We start from the raw sequence: 22,211 nt of genomic DNA on the forward strand, positions 1-22,211 counted from the left end.
CTAGAGATACAAGAGCCTTCATACAAACAGATATATGCACACCCATGTTTATTGCAGCTCTGTTTACAATAGCAAAAAGTTGGAAGCAACCAAGGTGTCCATCAACGGATGAATGGGTAAATAAATTGTGGTATATTCACACAGTGGAATACTACGCATCGATAAAGAACAGTGAGGAATCTGTGAAACATTTCATAACATGGAGGAACCTGGAAGGCATTATGCTGAGCGAAATGAGTCAGAGGCAAAAGGACAAATATTGTGTAAGACCACTATTATAAGATCTTGAGAAATAGTAAACCTGAGAAGAACACATACTTTTGTGGTTACGAGGCGGGGAGGGAGGGAGGGTGGGAGAGGGTTTTTTATTGATTAATCAGTAGATAAGAACTGCTTTAGGTGAAGGGAAAGACAACACTCAATACATGGAAGGTCAGCTCAATTGGACTGGACCAAAAGCAAAGAAGTTTCTGGGATAAAATGAATGCTTCAGAGGTCAGCGGAGCAAGCGCGGGGGTCTGGGGAACATGGTTTGCGGGGACTTCTAAGTCAATTGGCAAAATAATTCTATTATGAAATCATTCTGTATCCCACTTTGAAATGTGGCGTCTGGCGTCTTAAATGCTAACAAGCGGCCGTCTAAGATGCAGCAATTGGTCTCAACCCACCTGGAGCAAAGGAAAATGAAGAACACCAAGCCCACATGGCAACTAAGAGCCCAAGAGACAGAAAGGGCCACATGAACCAGAGACCTACATCATCCTGAGACCAGAAGAACTAGTTGGTGCCCGGCCACAATTGATGACTGCCCTGACAGGGAGCACAGCAGAGGACCCCTGAGGGAGCAGGAGATCAGTGGGATGCAGACCCCAAATTCTCATAAAAAGACCAAACTTAATGGTCTGACTGAGACTGGAGGAATCCCGGCGGCCATGCTCTCCAGACCTTCTGTTGACACAGGACAGGAACCATCCCTGAAGACAACTCATCAGAAATGAAAGGGACTGGTCAGCGGGTGGGAGAGAGACGCTGATGAAGAGTGAGCTAATTATATCAGGTGGACACTTGAGATTGTGTTGGCAACTCTTGTCTGGAGGGGGGATGGGAGGATAGAGAGAGAGGGAAGCCGGCAAAATTGTCAAGAAAGGAGAGACTGAAAGGGCTGACTCAAGACGGGGAGAGTAAGTGGGAGTAGGGAGTGAGATGTATGTAAACTTATATGTGACAGACTGATTGGATTTGTAAACGTTCACTTGAAGCTTAATAAAAGTTATTAAAAATAAATAAATAAATAAATAAAATAGTTTACCCAAGTGTCTTAGTTATCTAGTGCTGCTGTTACAGAAATACCACAAGTGGATGGCTTTAACAAACAGAAATTTATTTTCTCACAGTTTAGGAGGCTACGAATTCAAATTCAGAGCCCCAGCTGTCAGGGAAGGCTTTTTTTCTCTGTCGGCTCTGGAGGAAGGTCCTTGTCTCTTCAGCTTCTGCTTTCTGCTTCCTTGAAGATCTCCATGTGTCTTGGCATCTATCTTACCCTATCTTTTTCTCTGCTTGCTTGTTTAATCTCTTTTATATCTCAAAAGAGATTGATTTAAGAAATACCCTATGCTAATTCTGCCTCATTAACACAACAAAGACAACCCATTCCCAAACAGGATTTTAACCACAGGCATAGAGGTTAGGGTTGACAATACATGTTTCTGGGGGACATAGTTCAATCCATAACACCAACGTTTGACAGTAAATGAAAAAATAAAGTTTGAAATAGTGTATTCCCTTTGAGTCTTCACAGCTTGATATAGAGGACAAGAAGTGTAACTTTCCTTTCAAATACATTTTGGTTGAATCGTAAATCTAAATTTTAATAGCCATTTATTGTCGGGTAAGTCACTTCTCTGCTTTGGACCTCTTTGCCATATGTTATATTAAATATATAGTAATAGACAATAAATAAGTTTATGTGAAGAACAAACTAGTAATGAGATAGATAAAGCAGTGAATACATCAATGTAGTCACTAAGTTTAGACTGATTTTTCTCATCTTTCGGTTAGATGAGCCAAAGATGAAGAGATCATACCTTCGCACAACTAATTTTGAACTTCGACCTTGGTAAGAGGGATGTCATGGATTGAATTATGTCTCCCAAGAAATGTATGTATCAGTTTGGCTGAGCCATGATTCCCAGTTTTGTGTGATTTTCCTACATGTTGTAAATCCTGCCTCTGTGATGTTAATGAGGGGAGGATGGGCGTCAGTTGTGTTAGTGAGGCAGGACTCAGTCTACAACATTGGATTATGTCTTGAAGCAATCTCTTGACATATAAAAATAGGAAGCGAGCAGAGGGGGGGACCTCATACCACAAAAAAGCAGTGCCGGGAGCAGAGCATGTCCTTTGGACCTGGGGTCCCTGTGCGGAGAAGCTTCTCACCAGGGAAAGATTGAGGTCAAGGACCTTCCTGCAGAGCCAACAAAGAGCGGAAGCCTTCCCCTAGAGCTGATGCCCTGAATTTGGACTTCCAGGCTACTTTACTGTGAGGGAATAAATTTCTCTTTGTTAAAGACATTCATTTGTGGTATTTCTGTTACAGCAGCATTAGATATCTAAGACAAGGGGTCCTTGTCCATAGCACAACATTTTGGAGGCTTTCCTCCGGCCCTGTAACTATAACCATCCCCATGAGGTAAGGTGACTATGCCTAACTTCCAATCCATTCTCTAAGGAACGGCGATCATGTAATTCCTTGCTCTAGAGGTCTTGAGTTCCCTTCCAGGGCCAGCATAGGCCTCTTCCCAGGGTCCATCTAGCCAAAGGTTGATTGTAACATGTGTGCATATCCTTGGGTGCAAGAGATGGTCAAGAGTTGGTTATAGATGGGCAGTGTAGACACAGTGTGGACATGTAGATAAGGGTTGCTTGTAAGTGAGATGGATTCATAAAAAACTCAAAAACTCACTGCTTTCAAGTCGATTCCGACTCATAGAGACCCTATAGGACAGAGTAGAACTGCCCCATAGAGTTTCCAAGGAGCCCCTGGAGGATTTGAACTGCCGACGTCTTGGTTAGCAGTCATAGCACTTAACCACCATGCCACCAGTGTTTCCAGATGGATTCATGCAAGATGGAAGAGCATGGGTGTGGGGTATGGGTCAAGATCAGGGGCTGGCTTTCCTGATACCACCCCATTCTGGCATGGAATCTCAAGGAGTCTTGCAATTGTAAATTTAAACACAGGCTTCCAGGTAATTATAAAAGTTTATTTGTCAAGGTAGGAGATTTGAAGCTCAAATAAATGTTATTTTATTGAAAAAAAATTTAGCTAGCTTTATAATTTTAAATATCGAGGTATATGGTTATGTCGGGACTCATTATAGAGGTTTATAAGACCTCACAAATGTTAGGGAGGTTGATATTTCCAATGAACTTTGAATGTCTACTCTGTGTCTTTAAAAAAACAAAAAAAATTCCGTTCCATTGAGTCGATTCTGACTCATAGCGACCCTATAGGACAGAGTCAAACTGCCCCATAGGGTTTCCAAAGAGCAGCTGGTGGATTCGAACTGCCAACCTTTTGGTTAGCAGCCAAGCCAAGCTCTTAACCACTGCCCATTTAGTCACTTAAAATTGCTATCCCTCTTTTCTGATATGGGGATAGAGGAGAAGAGGGTCAAGGGGAAGGGCAACATAGGCTCAAGGAAATTCTTGGAATACTCATGCAAGCAGGTGAAAACATTCCTGGGATATTTTTAAACTATTTACATTTCCCCCAAGAATTGCTAGAATTTTGGTTACCTACCATGCCATGCCAGAATGTCATCTTGTCTTTATCTTTGTAACCCCCTTCCTGTGTACAGAAAAAGAATAGATTTCAGAGCAACATTTAGAAATAAATCCTTTATGTTTATCTCCCTTCAAACATATAAAACATAAAAATAAAGAGCTCAAGAGTTATGTCAAGTACCCCCTCTTTGATACCAGATATAACTTTCCAGAACAGAAATTTGATATTGCCACTCTCCTACTCAAAATCCTTTTGAGGTTTCCCATGTTAAAAAAGTAAAGACCAAGTTGCCTAATCTTCATATAAGCCTTCATAACTTGGTTTTATTTCGATCCACTTGTTTGCATATAGCTTTAATCAGGCTAAATCCTTATCTCCTCTCCAGTCCTGCACATTTCTTGCTGTTTTCTTGTATTTGTCAATCCTTCTTTACAGATTCCCAGTGGTTCTGTAGGTACAGGACCTGTGAACTTACATGGGAAATATTTTCATGCTTATTTTCACTCACACCAATTGAAATGTATGATTTCCTTCAGTTATAGATTTAGCAACACACCACAGCGATAGTATTAGCAGTAACCTGCGTGTTTTTTGTCACCAGTTAGAAATTATAGATTGTTTCATACCACAATATAATTGTAAATACATCTTGAAATATTGCTTATGCTCATCACTACTTTGACAATATTGTAGGTTTTAACCATTGCTAGATTTTTGTGCTTATTAAGATCTATTAATACGGTACTTGGAATCAACTTGATGGCAATGGATTTTTTTTTTTTGGTATTAATATATTAATGAAGATGCACTATATTACAATTTTTAATATTTTAAAACTGTGTTTTAATACAATATTTTAAAACTGTACTTCTATAAAATTTGTTTCTTGTGGTCATATGCATTTAAATATCGTTGCTCTGAGGAGTTTATAGGTTTCAATAGCCTGGCACAGAGGTCCCAAGGAAAAGGTTAAGGAAAATCTGGGCTAGAACTAGATTCCTCCCTTGTTCACTTTTACCAAATCCTTAGTCATCCTTTAGTGGTTAAAGCCCACACTGCTAACTAAAGGACAGCGGTGAATCTACCGGCCACTCTGCAGGAAAAGGATGTGGCAGTCTGCTTAAATGTAGAGGTATATGGTATGCGGGTACTCATTATACAGGTTCCCAAGACCTCAAATGTTAGGGAGGTACAGCAACACTATAGGACAGAGTAGAACTGCCCCATAGGATTCTCAAGGAGTGGCTGGTGGATTCAAATTGCTGACATTCTGGTTAGCAGCCTAAACTCTTTACCACTGCACCTCCAGGGCTCCATGTTATATATTTTTAAGTCTCAATGCTTCCCTCAAATGGAGCTAATATCTGTCTCCCCAAAAGTGCCCAGTCTGCTCTCAACTCCAATCCTTTATTCTTTAGATTTTCTCTGTCTATAACATTCTTCCTGCCTGCTAGCTATGCTTGAAGAAGTTCTGTCTTCCCTGAAAGATTCAAATCTTTCACCTTGAAAGACGGTTTCTTGAGCTTTTTTCTCGGTTTCCCTTCTTCTCCCTCACTCACTAGGAATGTTGTACAACACTTGAAAAGTTCTTAGCAGAAAGCCTAGCTTGTAGTAGGTGCTTAACAAATGCTAACTACCTTCTCTTACATCTTGGAACCTTTGATCATTTGTTTCTATCACAGCAGTTTTATTTATAATCTCCTGCTCCCAACTATACCTAGAAGAAAAGGAAGACTGTGTGTTTTATATGGCAAGAAATGCTGGATGACTTGATTTTAGAAGAAAATGAATAAATCTTAGATGCTTTAACAGTCAATTTGACAAGGATGTTCATGTGCAGTCAGAGGAAGTTGGAGGTCGCATGTATGTCCATCATTAGTGTTGTTGTTGTTGTTGGTAGGTGCCGTCGAGTCAGTTCTGACTCATAGTGACCGTATGTACTACAGAACAAAACACTGCCCAGGCCTGCACCATCCTCACAATCCTTACTATGTTTCAGCCCATTGTTGCAGCCACTGCATTAGTCCACCTTGTTGAGGGTCTTCCTCTTTTTCGCTGATCATCTACTTTACCACACATGATGTCCTTCTCCAGGGACTGATTCCTCCTGATAACATGTCCAAAGTATGTAAGATGAATTCTCACTGTCCTCACATCTAGGGAGCATTCTGAATGTACTTCTTCCCAGACAGATTGGTTCGTTCTACTGGTAGGCCATGATACATTCGATATTCTTCACCAACACCCAAATTCAGAAGCATCAATTCTTCTTTGGTTTTCCTTATTCATTGTCCAGTTTTTGCATGAGTATGAGGTGATCGAAAATACCATGGGTTGGGTCAGGCACACCTTAGCCCTCAAATCTTTGCTTTTTAACACTTTAGAGAGGTCTTTTGCAGCATATTTGCCCAATGCAGTAAGTCGTTTGGTTTCTTGACTTCTGCTTCCATGGGTGTTGATGGTGGATCCAAGTAAAATGAAATCTTTGACAACTTCAATCCTTTTTCTACATTTATCATGATGTTGCTTATTGGTCCAGTTATGAGGATTTTTTGTTTTCTTTATTTTGAGGTGTAATCCATACTGAAGGCTGTAGTCTTTGATATTCATCACTAAGTGCTCCAAGTCATCTTCACTTTTGGCAAGCAAAGTTTTGTCATCTGTGTATTGCCGCAAGTTGTTAATGAGTCTTCCTCCAACCCTGGTGCCCCATTCTCCATATGGTCCCCCTTCTCGGATTATTTGCTCAACTTCAGACTGAATAAGTATGGTGAAAGGGAGTCCTGGTGGCACTGTAGTTAAGTGCGTGGCTGCTAACTGAAAGGTTGGAAGTTCGAACCCAACAGTGGCTCTTCAGGAGAATGTTGTGACAGTTTGCTTCTGTAAAGATTTACATCCTTGGAAGCCTTAAGTCCTGTAGGGTCACTATAAGTCAGAATAGACTCAATGGCAATGGGTTTATTCATCATTAGAATGGTGACTAGGTAGAGGTAGACTGATATGCAGCAATGGGCTAGTGGCATGATTAATGGATATTAACAACACCGTACATAGTGCAAAAATTTCAAAAGAGAATGAGTTGTAAACACCACCACTTATAGAAATTAAAAGGCATACACAATGAACAATGACAGACACAGTATATAAAGACATACAAAAATAAACATTAACCAGAATAAAACTGTTGCTGATAATGGGGGCAGGAGAAATGGGAGTGAGGAATAGTAAGAGAGGAAAATAAATAAGTAAATAAATATATATATAAATAAACAACAATAGGGAAGTGTTCTTACACATTCACATATCAATCTGAGATCCATAATTAACTCTTGCCTTTGCCGTTCCCAAACCAAAAGAAGCAAGCGCAAATAGCCTCTCCAGGAAGTCACCTCTGGTGTCCTCTTTTCTCCCCACCCAGTCTGAGAGTTGTGCTTATTCTCTTGGCATTTAGAGTTGCCATGTTGTTACAGATTGAATTGTGTCCCTTCAAAATCTATACCCATGGCTATACTCCCATTTGGGAATGGGTTTTCTTTGTTATGTTAATAAGACAATATTAATATAGAGTGTGTCTTACATCAATCTCTTTTGAGATATAAAAGAGATTAAATATGCAAGTTAGGAAGCAGAGATAGGGGAAGAGAGATGCCAAGCCACATGAAGGTCGCCTAGGAGCAGAAGCTTAAAAGAGACAAGGAAGGACCTTCCCCCAGAGCCCACAGAGAGAAAGCCTTCCTCTAGGGCTGGTGCCCTGAACTCAAACTTCTATCCTCCCAAACTGTGAGGATATAAATTTTTGTGTGATAAAGCCACCCATTTTGGTGTTTCTGTTATAGCCATACTCCCAAATTCACAAGTCCATTCGGACTCATAGCAATGCTATAGGACAGAGTGGAACTGCCCCATAGGATTTCTAAGGAGAAGCTGGTGGATTTGAACTCCTGATCTTTCTGGTAACAGCCATAGCTCTTAACCACTGCACCACCAGGGCCCCTCTGTTTTAGCAGCACTAGATAACTAAAAGACACCTGTTTATTACTTTTTTCACGGAGACTGGCTCACAACATTTCAATCTTCTTTTCACTTGTGTGTGCAAACTTTGGCAGAAATACATGTCTTAATCTACTTTATATTTCTAGCAACTTGCATTACAGTAGCTATGTGATAGCAGTTTGATAAATGCTTGTTGAATACATTAATTACTGATTAAAAAAAAGAAGCAGCAGGTATTTTGGCTGTAAGTTTATAGAACTAATCAATCTTTGTCAACCTGGACCGCTCAGCTTGTCTATGACTATTTGTGCCTGTTTGGCATCTGTCTATCGACCTAGCTGAGGCAGGAAACCACTGGATGGCGGCTGGGTGGAGCTAAGCCACTATTTCCCCCACTGTCACAGGCCCAGCGTGACTGCGCCTACCTGATGACGTGGGCATCATTACAGGAGCTGGCCACCAATCCTGATGGACCATGCCCCTGAACACGCCCCGAAAAGGAGCCCACCCCTAGTCTGCTTCCTCTCCGTACATAAACCACTGTACCTGCCTATGAGAGAGCCATCTCGGCGAAGAGTTCATGGTGAAGTTTTTTGCTTGGCCAACCAGATAGTTTTTATTCCTTGGCTTTCATCTGACTTGTGCCTCAGTGTCATACTGAGGGAGACCTGGAGGTCTGGTAGCATATCTATCTATCCATCTGTCTATGTATTTTTAGGCTTTAATCATTATCTTCAAAATACCATTACAAAACTCCTTTCGCTATAACATCTTCAAATAAAAAAACCAAATTTATAATTCTTCATTAAGTTTAGCTTCAGGAAACCAAACTATTTCAAGTTTCTTTTCAAATTAACATTGGAGTCTAAATTCCAGTGTTCAGAGGCAAGACAAGTCTGACATCAGGAGTGTAAGAAGGAAAAGCATGGGGATTTCACATACATAAGCACACCCGATAGACACACGTGAACTTTGCATCCTTTATTTTTTCTCTAACTTTAGCATGTACCAAGCAGGACTACTAAAAAATATTTTTATCCCAAGACTGTTTTTGCAGATATCAAGGTAGCTTTGCAAGTTTAGCTTAATGCCCTGGTTGTAGAAGATAAGTTATCAAACAGTTCAAAGGCAGTTAGGTCCCCTAATATGTGCTTTTGTCTGTGGTAAATGTATTTGTCTTCACTGTTTAATCTGGAAATACTTATCAGTGGTCCAGCAGCCATAGAGTTGGAGCAATGGAAACACAGGCCCTGGCAGATAAACAATGGTTTTACAAAAGGGTGTGGTGAAGTTTGTGTCACTATGCTCCTCTTGCCTGTTAGAAACACCATATTATATATCCCCCTAAAAGAACCAAACCCACTGCAGTTGAGTCAAGTCCTACTCATAGCAACCCTATAGGGCAGGGTAGAACTGCCCCCTAGAGTGTCCAAGGAGTGCCTGCTGGATTCGAACTACTGACCTTTTGGTCAGAAGCTGGAACTCTTAACTACTGTGCCACCAGGGATTCCTCTTACACCCCAGAGACCTCTTAATCATGTGTTCTTTAAGCTTCACAACTTTAGATGAATCAATTATTTTCTCATTCCACTTCACTCACCAACTCTGCGGATATTTTAAAAAATGAACTATAAACTGTGCTAGATCTGAGCCGGTGTTTATTTCAAATGTGCAGTTCTGCTGTCCTTCTATATTTAATGAAGGATGTCTAGCAATTATAAAAACTTGACTCAAGAATCAAATATTTAGGGCAGCAAAACCATGTCTATTTCAGGCTTTGCAGCTGACGTACATTCTTAGGATATACGGGATAAACACAGTATTTCATTTCAAGTTCCTAAAAAGGGAAATGACCATGAGCAAAATGAAAAGGCTTTGTTCCTACACCACGCACACGTTTGCAGCTAGCTGGAGTTTAGGCAGCTGAACCAGGCCATTAATAAAAGTCTGACACAGCCTGTCACTGAAGACATTCAGAAGGTTAACATATTTCAGGCTTTTAGAGAGGCATAAAGAAGTGTACATCCATAGAGTTATTAACACATTAGTCAAGTCTGTAATTATTATCGTAATGGCTCTTATCAAAAACAGCAAGAGGTAGGCAAGAAATGGATAATTACTGGATGAGCATAGGGAGAGGATTTTTTTTTTCTTCTTCTTCAAAAAGCTTTCATCAGCATAAAGACCAAAGTAGCTAGGATCCATTCTGGAGCGCGTTAATCAGATGATGTGATTACTAAGCCACTTATTTAATTAGCTCTGTTCAACACAGATTAGTGCCAACCGGACTCCCCATGCCTCTGCCCTACCTACCCTCAGGTAGGAACCTCAAGCAGCCACCTCTGAGACCTCTAAGACCAACTGCTAAGGCTCAGCTTGAACATGTCATTGTCTTAGTGACATTTTCCATAGCTCTCTCAAGGGGAAATCTATCCTTCTAGCCATCCATCCATCCATCCATCATCAATCTAATTTACTATGTCTTTCCAAAATGGATTTGAGGTAGCTGACAACAGCACAGTAAATACAATAAGATTTAAAAAAAAAAAAAAAAAGAATTCTAGTGAAGGAAAAACAAGAGAAGCAAAAAAGAAAGGGAGAGAGAGAGAGAGGCTGGAGTATATATAAAGAAAAAAAAAATTGCTGTCAAGGTGATTCTGACTCACAGTGACCCTATAGGACAGAGTAGAGCTACCCTATAGGGTTTCCAAGGAGAGCCTGGTGGATTTGAACTGCCGACCTTTTGGTTAGCAGCTGTAGCTCTTAACCACTGTGCCACCTGGGTTTCCAGAGTATATAGAGTCAGTGTACGAAATGCATGCCACATGGTCCTGTAGGGTTCCTAGAGGTGGTCCTCAACACTGGCTTTTTTTTCTCCTTGGTAGCCAAAACAAACAAACAAAACATATGCATAGTCACAGGTAAGATTAAATATGCCCTTAAGGCAAAAGAAAACCAATTACTAATGAGACTTGAGACACCTTTAGGCATCAGTCTTTATACAGAGTGCCATTATAGGGTGGCTATGATTTGGAATTGACTGGCAGACAACAAGTTTGATTTTTGGCTTATGGAACCCTGGGAGCCCTGGTGGCACAGTGGTTAAGAGTTCACCTGCTAACCAAAAGGTCAACAGTTTGAATCCACCAGCTGCTCCTTGGAAACCCTATGGGGAAGTTCTACTCTGTCCTTTAAGGTTGCTATGAGTCAAAATCAACTCAATGGCAATTGGTTTTTCTTTTTTTTTTTTTTTAATATGATTCCATGGATGTCACCTTCCAATACACCGCCACCATTGACATAGTAGCATGTTTCATATGGCCAATATGGGGGTCAGGAGCATACACCAATATGAAGAACTGTAAAGGAAAATTGATGAAAGGCTAAAATAATAGGGGTCCCTTAGCAACCTTGATTTGTGCTATTTTAACAATAACTGCAGTATTTTACAACTATTTTTGCTTAGTTGACTTCATAAAAGTCAATCCCGTGAAACTAAGAGCAGGATTATATTCACATGCAAATTTGCAGAGACTAACACATCGTTTCTTGAATGACTTGATTCATATGTTGTAAATATACTTTATCTCCTTTCAGAAAAGACACTCTCTCAGAGTAACCATAGGAAGTTGAGAACTTGACCTAAAATAACATTAGGGAAGCATGCTCTTGTTGAAGTTTATGGCACATTAGTCATTAAAAAAAAGTCACCTCTTTGGTCATCTGTAAGATGGTTACACTTCTAAGTACCATCCCAGTATCTTCTCTTGCTCAGCCACATCCCAAGATTCATCACAGTCTTCAGAAATGCATGCAATTGAGCTCATAGCCTGTGACTGTCTTGAAGAACCCCACTGGGAAATGCAGCTGATGTACTCTAAATAGGAACACATCAGAGAGGAAGCAAGGCCATGGAAAGCTAGAGCTGGACGATATTGCCAACAATTCATCTGTCATCCTGCTCCTGTTCCCTTGCTCTGAAGACAGGCGTGGTAGCAGTTGAACCAAGCCAGACCCAGTGAGGCAGTGGAATCAGGTAAAGAGAGTGCTAGCCGAAGTGACCTTCATAGACTAATGACTACGAATTGAAAGAGTCTCAGAGCATCCCAAGGGGTGTTAAAGTGAAAAGAAGGTAAACAGCTAAGGGTCACACAATTTCCTTCCCAGCATGCCAGGCACTAGTTAAGAACCTGGAACACAGACAATACCCTGGAATTTGCCTGGGTTCCAGAAGTGTAAATTCCTCGTTGAAGAAAATAAATTCGAATTATTCAGTAAAATGGAGGCCTGAAATGGAAATCAAAGTATTTATATACAAAATAAAGTTACACTTCTTACATATTTGAATTTTTTATAGTCTGAGAATTGTAAATGCTGCAAAATGTAATGCCCTGTACTCAATGGTGATATATCGATTGATATTTAGATAATATATATTCAAATATTAATTTTGAAGAGTAATATAAAATAAGGTGCTTTGGTTTAATGGTAAATGGGAAAGAAAAATTTAAGGTACTGTATTGATTAGCTGGAGCCCTGGTGGCACAGTGGTTAAGAGCTCAGCTGCTAACCAAAAGGTAGGCATTTCAAGTCTCTTTGGAAACACTATGGGGTGGTTCCACTCTGTCCTGTAGAGTCACTATGAATTGGTTGGAAACCACTCAACAGCAATGGGTTTGTTTGTTTATTTATTTTGTTGATTTACTATGCTGTAGACTAAACCACTGGTTTTGTAGTCATAAAGAACTAAATTAGAATCCCAGATTGCTTCAAAAAAAAAAAAAAAAAATTGCCATGAAGTTGATTCCTACTCCTAGTGACCCTATGGAACCCTGGTGGCATAGTGGTTAAGAGCTACAACTGCTAACCAAAAAGCCAGCAGTTTGAATCCACCAGGCACTCCTTGGAAACCTTATGGGGCAGTTTTACTGTGTCTTTTAGGGTCGCTATGAGTCGGAATCGACTCGAAGGCAACAGGTACTAGTTAGTGACCCTATAGGATAGAGAAGAACTGCCCCATAGGATTTTCAAGGCTGAAATCTTTGTAGAAGCCGATTGCTTCCTCTTTCTCCCGTGGAATGGCTGGTGGGTTTGAACCACGGACCTTTTGGTTAGCAGCAGAGCACTTTAACCACTGCACCACCAGGGCTCTACCTATGACTTGTTTAGGCAACTTTAAGGTACTGAAATTTTCTTCAGTGATACTCTCATCTTCAGGCTGACCTTGGGGAATTTTTATTACAAATAAATTTGATTCTAAATATAAATCATTGAGTCCAGTTTCTAACAAAATAGGGCTCAACAGACATGGCACTTTCTTTATCCCATCCCACACTGTAAAATATAGAATGAATGACAAAGGGGCCTGGAAGGGAATACATAAACTGGAAACACTTGTGTTAGGGTGATGAAATTATGGGTGATTAATTTTTCTCTTCTCAGAATTTTCTGTGATGTTGCATCATCTTTTCAACGGAAAAAAAGACATTAGAAAGTTTTCCAAACCCTGCCTTAGGCCCTGCAGTCCACGATGTAAACAGTGAAGTGTATCACATGTATTTGGCCTCTGTCCCTGTCCTTACTGCCTCCTGTGAAAGGATGGGAGGGGCACGCAGGGAGCCTAAGCACTTCCTTCTTGGTTAATCTCAGCCTAGCCAACTGATTGCAACATCCCGAAGCCTCTTGCTTTTCCCAAGCCTTTGAGTATCTTGCTGAACTGCTGTCCAAGGGCACATTCACCCACCGCCCCCACCACCACCCCATCAAACAGACCTGCAAGCTAGCTAGGCACATAGAAGGATAAAGAGAGATTTGGGTTACTCAATACTTGTTTTGCAAAGTCTGTTTAAAAAAAAATATATATGTATTGCATCACATCCCATCTGACGATTGTGCAATTCAGGGTGGATACCTAAATTGAAAGTTAAGTAAGTTTGGGCTGTAGGCACCTTTGCAACTTAGGCATTCATTTGTACTCAAGTGGAAAATACTCAGCTGTTTTCGTTCTGAAAAAGAAAAAAAAAAAACTATGCCTTGGAAAGCCAATAATATAGACCTCAAAGTGCCTTGCACATATACAAAACAAGTAGAAAACTTCACATCCTATTTCTTTCTCAGGTGTTTCGCATATTGTGTTCATGTGATGAATATAAATACGTTTAGTCCTTAGTCCTTGATCTTTAAGAGCTGAAATTCCTCATTACCCTGCCAGCGAACTCAAGGTTGCCTTTCAGTACAAAGAGCACCAATTATTGCCTGGTCTGGGCTCAGTTCTACCATTTACTGGTCAAGTGACCTTGGGCAAGTGACTTAGTCTCTGAGTGTGATTACACCTGCAAATTACAATGCATGCTGAGACAGAAGTTCAAGGAGTTTGGAGAGAGTGGGAAGTATCAAAAGAGGGGAAAAGAAAGAGTCTTCCGAAGTAGAGACCCCAGAAATCCCTTTGCGACAACTGGGCCTTCATCTGATGATAAACTCTGAGCAAGGCCCAGCAAAAAAAAATAATAATAATAATAATCAGCTTACAATCTGTTCGCATAGATGCTTCTCTATTTACTATTTTCCTAACCCCTGGGGCATTACATTGTGTAAGCTTCCATTTTCCCAATCTGTAAAGTAACACCAACATTCCAGGCTTCTTATTCATGTGTTTTGCGAGAAGGGTGGGCAGTTGAAGGGAATGAGTCAGGACGGAGGAGCTTAAGGCTTAATGGCATATCTGTTATGAAAGTCTTAGTTAGGCGTAAAGCCTTATGTGAACGGGAGAGGTTATTATCATGTGCGTAATTGCACACTTAATACGGGAGAAGTGGGTTTTCAATTAAATTAATGATTCGATGTTTTGTGCAGGTTCAGCTTTGACACTTGGAATAAAATGGATGCTTGTTTATTGACACAGAGGACAGAAACTGAGACAGTACCCTATCTGGGTGTTTCTACAGCAATTGAAATATATTGCTAGGCCAGCAAGCTCATTTCATCACCAAGTACATCCTTTGTTACACTCTCCAATGCCTTTGGCACAAGAAGTGCACACACATAGTCTCAAAAGGCAAGTGCCGTGTGAATGGCACATTTCCCCAAAAGATGTGTGGGATTTATTGTGGCTGGAATAGGCCTAAAGGTTTACAGTGTAACCAAGCTGGGGAACATTTCTGCCTGGTGGGATCCTTTTACTGCTGAAGGGAGCTGAGAGATAGGTGGGCTTTTTTTCTTTCTTCTTCTTTTTCTATTGTTGTTACGGAACAAATAAACCTGAGATGAGATCTCCATTAAAATAAAGCTGACACTCAGGAACTGAGAATCTTTGGGCATCATTCTAATAATGGTAGTTCTTTGGGGACTGGGTGGCATTTTAAACTCCAAGTTAATTTAGTCATTGTGTTTCCAGAAGTGCTAGAAAAGGACTGTTATTGGACTTTGAAATTTTAACCTGAGGGTTTCAAATACCGCTGTCATATAAAGGAAAATTCCGACAAAAGTAGATAAGTATCTTCTCAGGGTAGGCATCCATTCATTCACAGGAAGTTATCAAATGATACTATTCATCTATAATACTACTTTATTCGTAGATACTAGAGAGAAATTTGTCTATTTTTCTCTTATTTATTTATTTAGTCCTGTATTTAACTCAGTATGGCCTCATTGGTGTTTATGTTATAATTTGGGTTATAATTCAATTCCAATTGATCCATCTTTGGCCATTGAGAGTTCTTTAAGTTGACTCCTTTGTCTCTTTGGCATGCCCTCATCATATTTCCTCTTCTTTTTAGCACTTCTTTACTTTCTGCCCTTATAAGATGTCCCAGGTTGATCTCGTATGTTCCCTGTTTCACTCCTGGAGTAGCCTTTCCCCAAGGAGCCCTAGTTGATTTTATTGAAGAATGGTGTCAGAAACCAAAATCCCAGTCCAAGCTGTACTTATTGTAACTGAGGAGGTACTGCTCCTAGACTCTGTCAGCTGACAGAGCAAGGAAATATATATGTGTGCACTAGCCACCTATATACATATAAAAAATGGATATTTCTATTTATAACTATTTGTATCTATCTTGAGATAAGCATGAGTTCACACTAATGCCGCCAACTCTAATCCATTACCACACGGGTCATTCTAGCTTTCTCCCCTTGCTTGCCTATAACTTCCCACTTCAACATTTGGGAACTTGGTTCCTATTATCCACCATTCATTACTAAGTTGTTCAGACTCAGTATATACGTGTGGTAGTTTCCAAATTGTTAATTTGTACCTTCATGGGAAACAACTTTACCAACTAGAGTACAGTGCTTATGTACAGTTTATTTTGCCTTTAGTCTTATAGTCAAATTAGGTGAGCATCTTTTTAAGACCTACCTCCTTCAGTGAGGTTATTTCAAACAACTGAAATATAATTTCATTCTTGGATATGCAATCAATGCCCTGGAAGCAGCAGTCAAGAAATCAGGTGACGTATGGCACTGGCAAACCTGCTGCAAAAGATGTCTTTAAACTGTTAAAAAAACAAAGATGTCACTTTGAGGGCTGAGGTGCGCCTGACCCAAGCCATGGTATTTTCAATCACCTCTTTTGCATGCAAAAGCTTACCAATGAATAAGGAAGACAGAAGAAGAATTGATGTCTTTGAATTATGGTGTTGGTGAAGAACACTCGCTATACCACAGACTGCCAGAAGAATGAACAAATCTGTCTTGGAAGGAGTACAGCCAGAATGCTCCTTAGAAGCAGGATGGTGAGACTTCTTCTCACATACTTCAGACAAGTTATCAGGAGGGATCAGTCCCTGGAGAAGGACACCACGCTTGGCAAAGTAGAGGGTCAGAAAAAAAAGAGGAAGACCCTCAATGAGATGGCCTGACACAGTGGCTGCAACAATGTGCATGACAATGATTGTGAGCATGGCACAGGACGGGGCAGTGTTTCCTTCTGTGGTATATAGAGTTGCTATGAATCAGAACTGACTCGATGGCACCTAACAACAAGCAACTACAACTTTTCACTTCCTCAATTTTTATATATTTTCAAAAATCAGCCTTTGATATTTAAAATTTGTGAAAAAACACAGAAAGTAGAGCAATAAATTCTCTAACTCAGAAATTTTACTAAGTCAGACAGTTTGCTTCTGCTTTTAATCTGACTGAATGGGATTTCACTGTTGTTTGTACACGTACAACTCTCTCCTTCTTCTAGTTCTGGTACAGCTCATATCTTGCCATTTCATTTTTTGACAACATCTAGACATACCGATATGGAGGAACTACCCAAATATGTAGACTCAGTGTCTTAAGGTAGTAAGTGTCCTCTCATCCAAAGAGTATCAGAAATGAATATGCCCACTGGAGGTAATGGACACAGCAAGCACCCATATGAATTGCATATTCATCACAGAAGGAAGAGCCACTGAGGAGGAATGGTTCTCTCCTTACCGGTTTCAAGGCCTCCTGGGAAATTTTGGCAAGGGCTCCACCCTGCGTATTGCAGAATAAAGCTGAAGAAATATATCTACAGCAGTTACCTTCTACTCAGAAGGAGCTGGGAACAAGAGAGCAATGCTCCTGGCCATCGAATCACAAGGGTTTTTTTAAAGATACTACACTCTTGGTTGCATCCTCAGATTGATTACTTTTGTCACCTCCTCACTTGTCACTCACCATCCGTCAGTTTGTCTTACTGTGGTGGCATGCATGTTGCTGTGATACTGGAAGCTATGCCACCAGTATTTCAAATACCAGCAGGGTCATCCATGATGGGCAGGTTTCAGTGGAGCTTCCAGGTTAAGAGAGACTAGCAAGAAAGACCTGGCCATCTACTTCTGAAAATTAGCCAGTAATAACCTTCTGGATCATAGAAGAACATTATTCGACTTGCTTGTTTCGCACGTGCCATCAGGAGGGATCAATTGCTGCAGGAAGACATCATGTTTGGTGAAGTAGAGGTCCAGTGAGGGAAGGGAGGTCCTTCGTGAGATGGATTTGCACAGTTGCTGCAATGAGGGATTCAAACATGTCTACGATTGTGACAATGATACAGGACTGGGCCGTGTTTCATTCTGTTGAACATCCAGTTGCTATGACTTGTAGTCAACGGGACAGCAGCTATCTATCTGGTAAGCTAGCTAGCTTATGAGAGTCCCTGGGTGCTGTAAATGGTTAACATTCTCAGCTTCTAGCCAAAAGTTTGGTGATTCAAGTCTGCTCAGAGGTGTCTCAGAAGAAAGGCCTGGTGGTTTTCTTCTGAAAACTCAACCACTGAAAACCATATGGAGCACAGTTCCACTCTGACACATGAGGAGTCACCATGAGTCAGAATCGACTTGACTGCATCTGGTACCAGGTATCTAATTTGTCAACAAAGCGAATGATAGCAAAGCCCTGAAAAAAAGGAGGAGCTTGTATTTATAGGCAGAAAAGAAGAGGTGTTCTAGTGGGAAGCCCTTCTTCACAGATGTAGAGAAATCTAAGGTACAGAGGGTGATGGCTATTCCCATTAAGGGTGCTAGGAAAACAGCCTCTGGTGCCCATAGTGATGGTGCAAAGGGTAGGAGAGTAGACTGGCCTGGCTAGGCCCCAGAGGAGCCTTTGTGGTGAAATGGAAAGAACCTGCACTTTTGAGCTAGTGGAACTTGGATTTGGATCCTGGTTTATCCGCATGTAATAACCTTTGTCATTTATTGCGCACCTACTATGTCTACGCCTTAATGCCGAATCTGTAACAATCCTGCAAGACAGGTAGTATAAATGCATTTTACACACAAAGAAATTTCCTCTTCTGTAAGATGAGAACAATCCCTACCTCCTAAAGTTGCTGGGATTGAATGAATCACTTAGAGAAAGCACTAACCACATTTCCTAAAACCCAGTAGGCACTCTGACTCCCAGATTCCATGGTATTGCTGTTTCTGGAAGATATTTCGCTTGAAACGTAATCTGGTCTAGATTTTTAATTTAAGCCTAGAATCCCAAGGATGAGCCAGGGACAGAAACTCTTCTTGGAATCTTCCTGAAATGCAAACAGTGTAAAGGTCACGGAAGTCTTCAACCGGCATATATTTATATCTGTCTCGTAAACTCTTGAGAAGAATTTTCCAGGAGACGGTGGCCTCTCAGGAGACTTCTTGCTCAGGCTCCCGTAACTCATTTTCTGTTTGTTTTGGCCTCTGCCTCCCGAAAGGAAAAGGGAACTCAGTGAAAAATGTGAAACAGGGCCAAAGATATAAATATATTTAAAAAGCACTAAATAAAAAGTGTTTGAAACCATTGCTACATGGGGATTTCTCAAAGTCATCCGTGCCAAGTAGAGGCGGGCTTTTGCACCTATGAAAGCTCTCCCTCTAGGCTTCGTGGACCTGCAGGCATCTGCAATGAGGTGTGTTCTCTTTCCTTAAAACCAGTTGCCCTCGAGTTGACTCCAACTCGTGGAGACCCTATGTGTGTCAGAGTAGAACTGTGCTCCACAGCGTTTTCAGTGGCTGATTTTTCGGAAGTGAATCGCTAGGCCTTTCTTCCAAGGCACCTCTGGGTGGACTCAAACTTCCAACCTCTTGGTTAGCAGCTGAGACTGCTAACCATTTGTACCACCCAGAGACTCCCTCTGTTTCCTTATTGACACGTATATGTGAGCATGCGAGGTGAGCAAATCACGTGGGCTCTCTGCAAAACGGTCAAGAAAGTGAGTGCCTGGGGTATGTCCATTCCTCTGGGCGCCATCGTCACCCTATGCTGTTAGTCGCTCTTAAGTTGGCTCCAGCACGCAGCCACCTCGTATATAATGGAGTGAAACATTGCCCGATACTGCTCCATTCTCACCACTGTTGGTATGTTTTTAGTCCATTGTTGTAGCTATTGTGTCAATCCATCTCATGAAGTATTTCCGTTGTTTTCCTGGGCCATCTACCAAACATGATATCTTTTTTCTTCCTGACAAAGCCTCACCATCTTTGCTATTAAGGCGTATTCTGGCCATACTTCCTCCAGAACCGATTTGCTCATCTTCTGGCAGTCTACGGTATATTCAACATTCAACACCACAACTCAAATGCATCGATTCTTCTTCTGTCTCCCTTAATGTAAAAAACAAAAAAAATGCAAGGTTGGGACCCCAAGAGTGATAGAGTTTCATTTCTTGCCAGCTGTATACTTCTTAAAAAAGTATTTAAACATAGAAAAAACTTCTTATTTCAGTGTAGAGATCTCCATGATTTAACACAGGTATCTTTTTTTTTTTTTGTAGATTCATGCAACCACGACCAGCACAACCTGGATAGAGAACACTTTCATTACAATGAAAACCTCACTCATGCCATCCCTTTGTAGTTTTGCCCTTCCCTGTTCCTAAACTCTGCTAACCACTCATCTGTTCTCCATTGCTACATATTTGTATTTTCTAGAATATCATACAAAAGGAATCATTTATATGACCTTCTATCATTTAGCATAAAGCCTTTGAGATTAATCCAAGTTGTTGTATGTGTCAATAGTGTGTTCCTGTTTATTGCTGAGTAATATTCTATGGTATGGTACACAGAATATGGTCCCCCTACCCAAAAGATGTCCATGCCCTAATCCCAAGAACCTACTTTCCATTCCATGGTTGAAAGAGACTTTGTAGATTTGATTAAATAAAGAATATTGAAATGATGGAATATCTTGCATTATCTGGGCAGGCCCAATATATTACAGGGTCCTTATAAGAGGGAGGAGAAACCCTGGTGGTGTAGTAGTGTAGTAGTTAAGTGCGATGGCTGCTAACCAGAAGGTCAGTGGTTCGAATCCACCAGGCACGCCTTGGAAACTCTGTGGGGTAGTTCTACTCTGTTCTATAGGGTCGCTATGAGTCGGAATTGACTTGATGGCAGTTGATTTGGTTTAGGGTTTATAAGAGGGAGGAAAGAGGGTCAAGTTAGAAAAAAGAGTTGTGACAACGGAAGCAGAGGTTGGCGTGATATGTTTTAAGGTGGAAGAAGAGCTCAAGAACCAAGAAATGCAGACGCCTCTAGAAGCTGGAAAAGTCAAGAAAACAGATTCTCCCCCGGAGCTGCCATAAAGAACACATCCCTGCTGACACCTTGATATTAGGTCCGTAAGACTCATTTGGATTTCTGGCCTCCAGAATTATAAGATAATAATATGTGTTATCTTATGCCACTAAGTTTGTAGTAATTGGTTTCAGCAATAATAAGACATTAATACAGGATATACTATAGTTTGTTTATCCTTTCATTTACTGAAGAATATTTGGATTGTTTTGGGTTTTGAATAGTACTAAATAAAACTCATATTAAAAAGAATTGCGTAGAAAATGGCTACATACTTTATGACTCCAACTATGTGACATTCTGGAAAAGACAAAACTGTAGAGAGAGTGAAAATATCAGTGGTTGTCAGGGCTTTGGTAGTGGGGTGGGGGAGGAAGGGAGGGATGACTAGGTGAAGCACAGGGCATGTTTAGAGCAGTGAGACTACGCAGTATGATACTGTAGTGGTGGACACATGACATTAAGCATTTGTCAAAACCCATAAGACTGTACAAAACAGTGAACCCTAATGTAAACTATGGACTTTAATAGTGTATCAATATCAGTTCACAAATTAAAACATATCACACTAATACAAGAAGCTAATAATAGGAAAAACTGTGTGTAGAAGGAAGAAAGGGAAGCCCTGTACTTTCTGCTCAATTTTTTTGAACCTAAAACTGCTCCAAGAAATAAAGTATAATATATATATGGAAATAAAATGTATTATATATATGATTTTATGTTTTTGTGTGAATGTAAGTTGACATTTATCTAGGGTAAATGCTAGGAGTAGGATTTCTGGGTCATCTGTTAAGTGTATGTTTACCTTTATAACAAATGCCTAGACTGTTTTCTAGAGGGGTTGCCCTCATTCTGTATTACCAGTTGCAATAAAAGAGGATTTCAGTTACTACTTATGCTCACCAGTGCTTGGCTGTACTTGCTTGTTTCTATATCTGAACTCTCTATTCTGTTCCACTGATCTATGCGTCTATCCCTCTGCCGGTATGCACTATTTTGATGACTTTATATTACATTTTAAAATTGTTACTGTGATTCCTCCAACTTTATTCTTCATTTTCAAAATTGTACCGGCGAGTTTCTTCATGTCTCCATATGCATTTTTAGAATCAGCCTGTCTATATTGACACAGAATTCTGCCAGGATTTTGCTTGGTATTGTGTTAAATCTACATATCACTCCTGGGAGAATTGACTTCTTTATTATGTTAAGAATTCCTATCCATGAACACAGTATGTCTCTTTACTAGTTTAGGTTTTCTTTGCTTTCTTTCATCAGCACTTTGTAGATTCTGCCAAGTTTTATTAGATTAATACCTAGGTATTTCATTCCTTGAAGCTATTGTAAATGGTATTGGTGTTTTATTTCAATTTCTAATTGCTAATGAGTTATGC

Source organism: Loxodonta africana, chromosome 12, assembly GCF_030014295.1.
Source record: "Loxodonta africana isolate mLoxAfr1 chromosome 12, mLoxAfr1.hap2, whole genome shotgun sequence".
In the NCBI taxonomy this organism is placed as follows: Eukaryota; Metazoa; Chordata; class Mammalia; order Proboscidea; family Elephantidae; genus Loxodonta; species Loxodonta africana.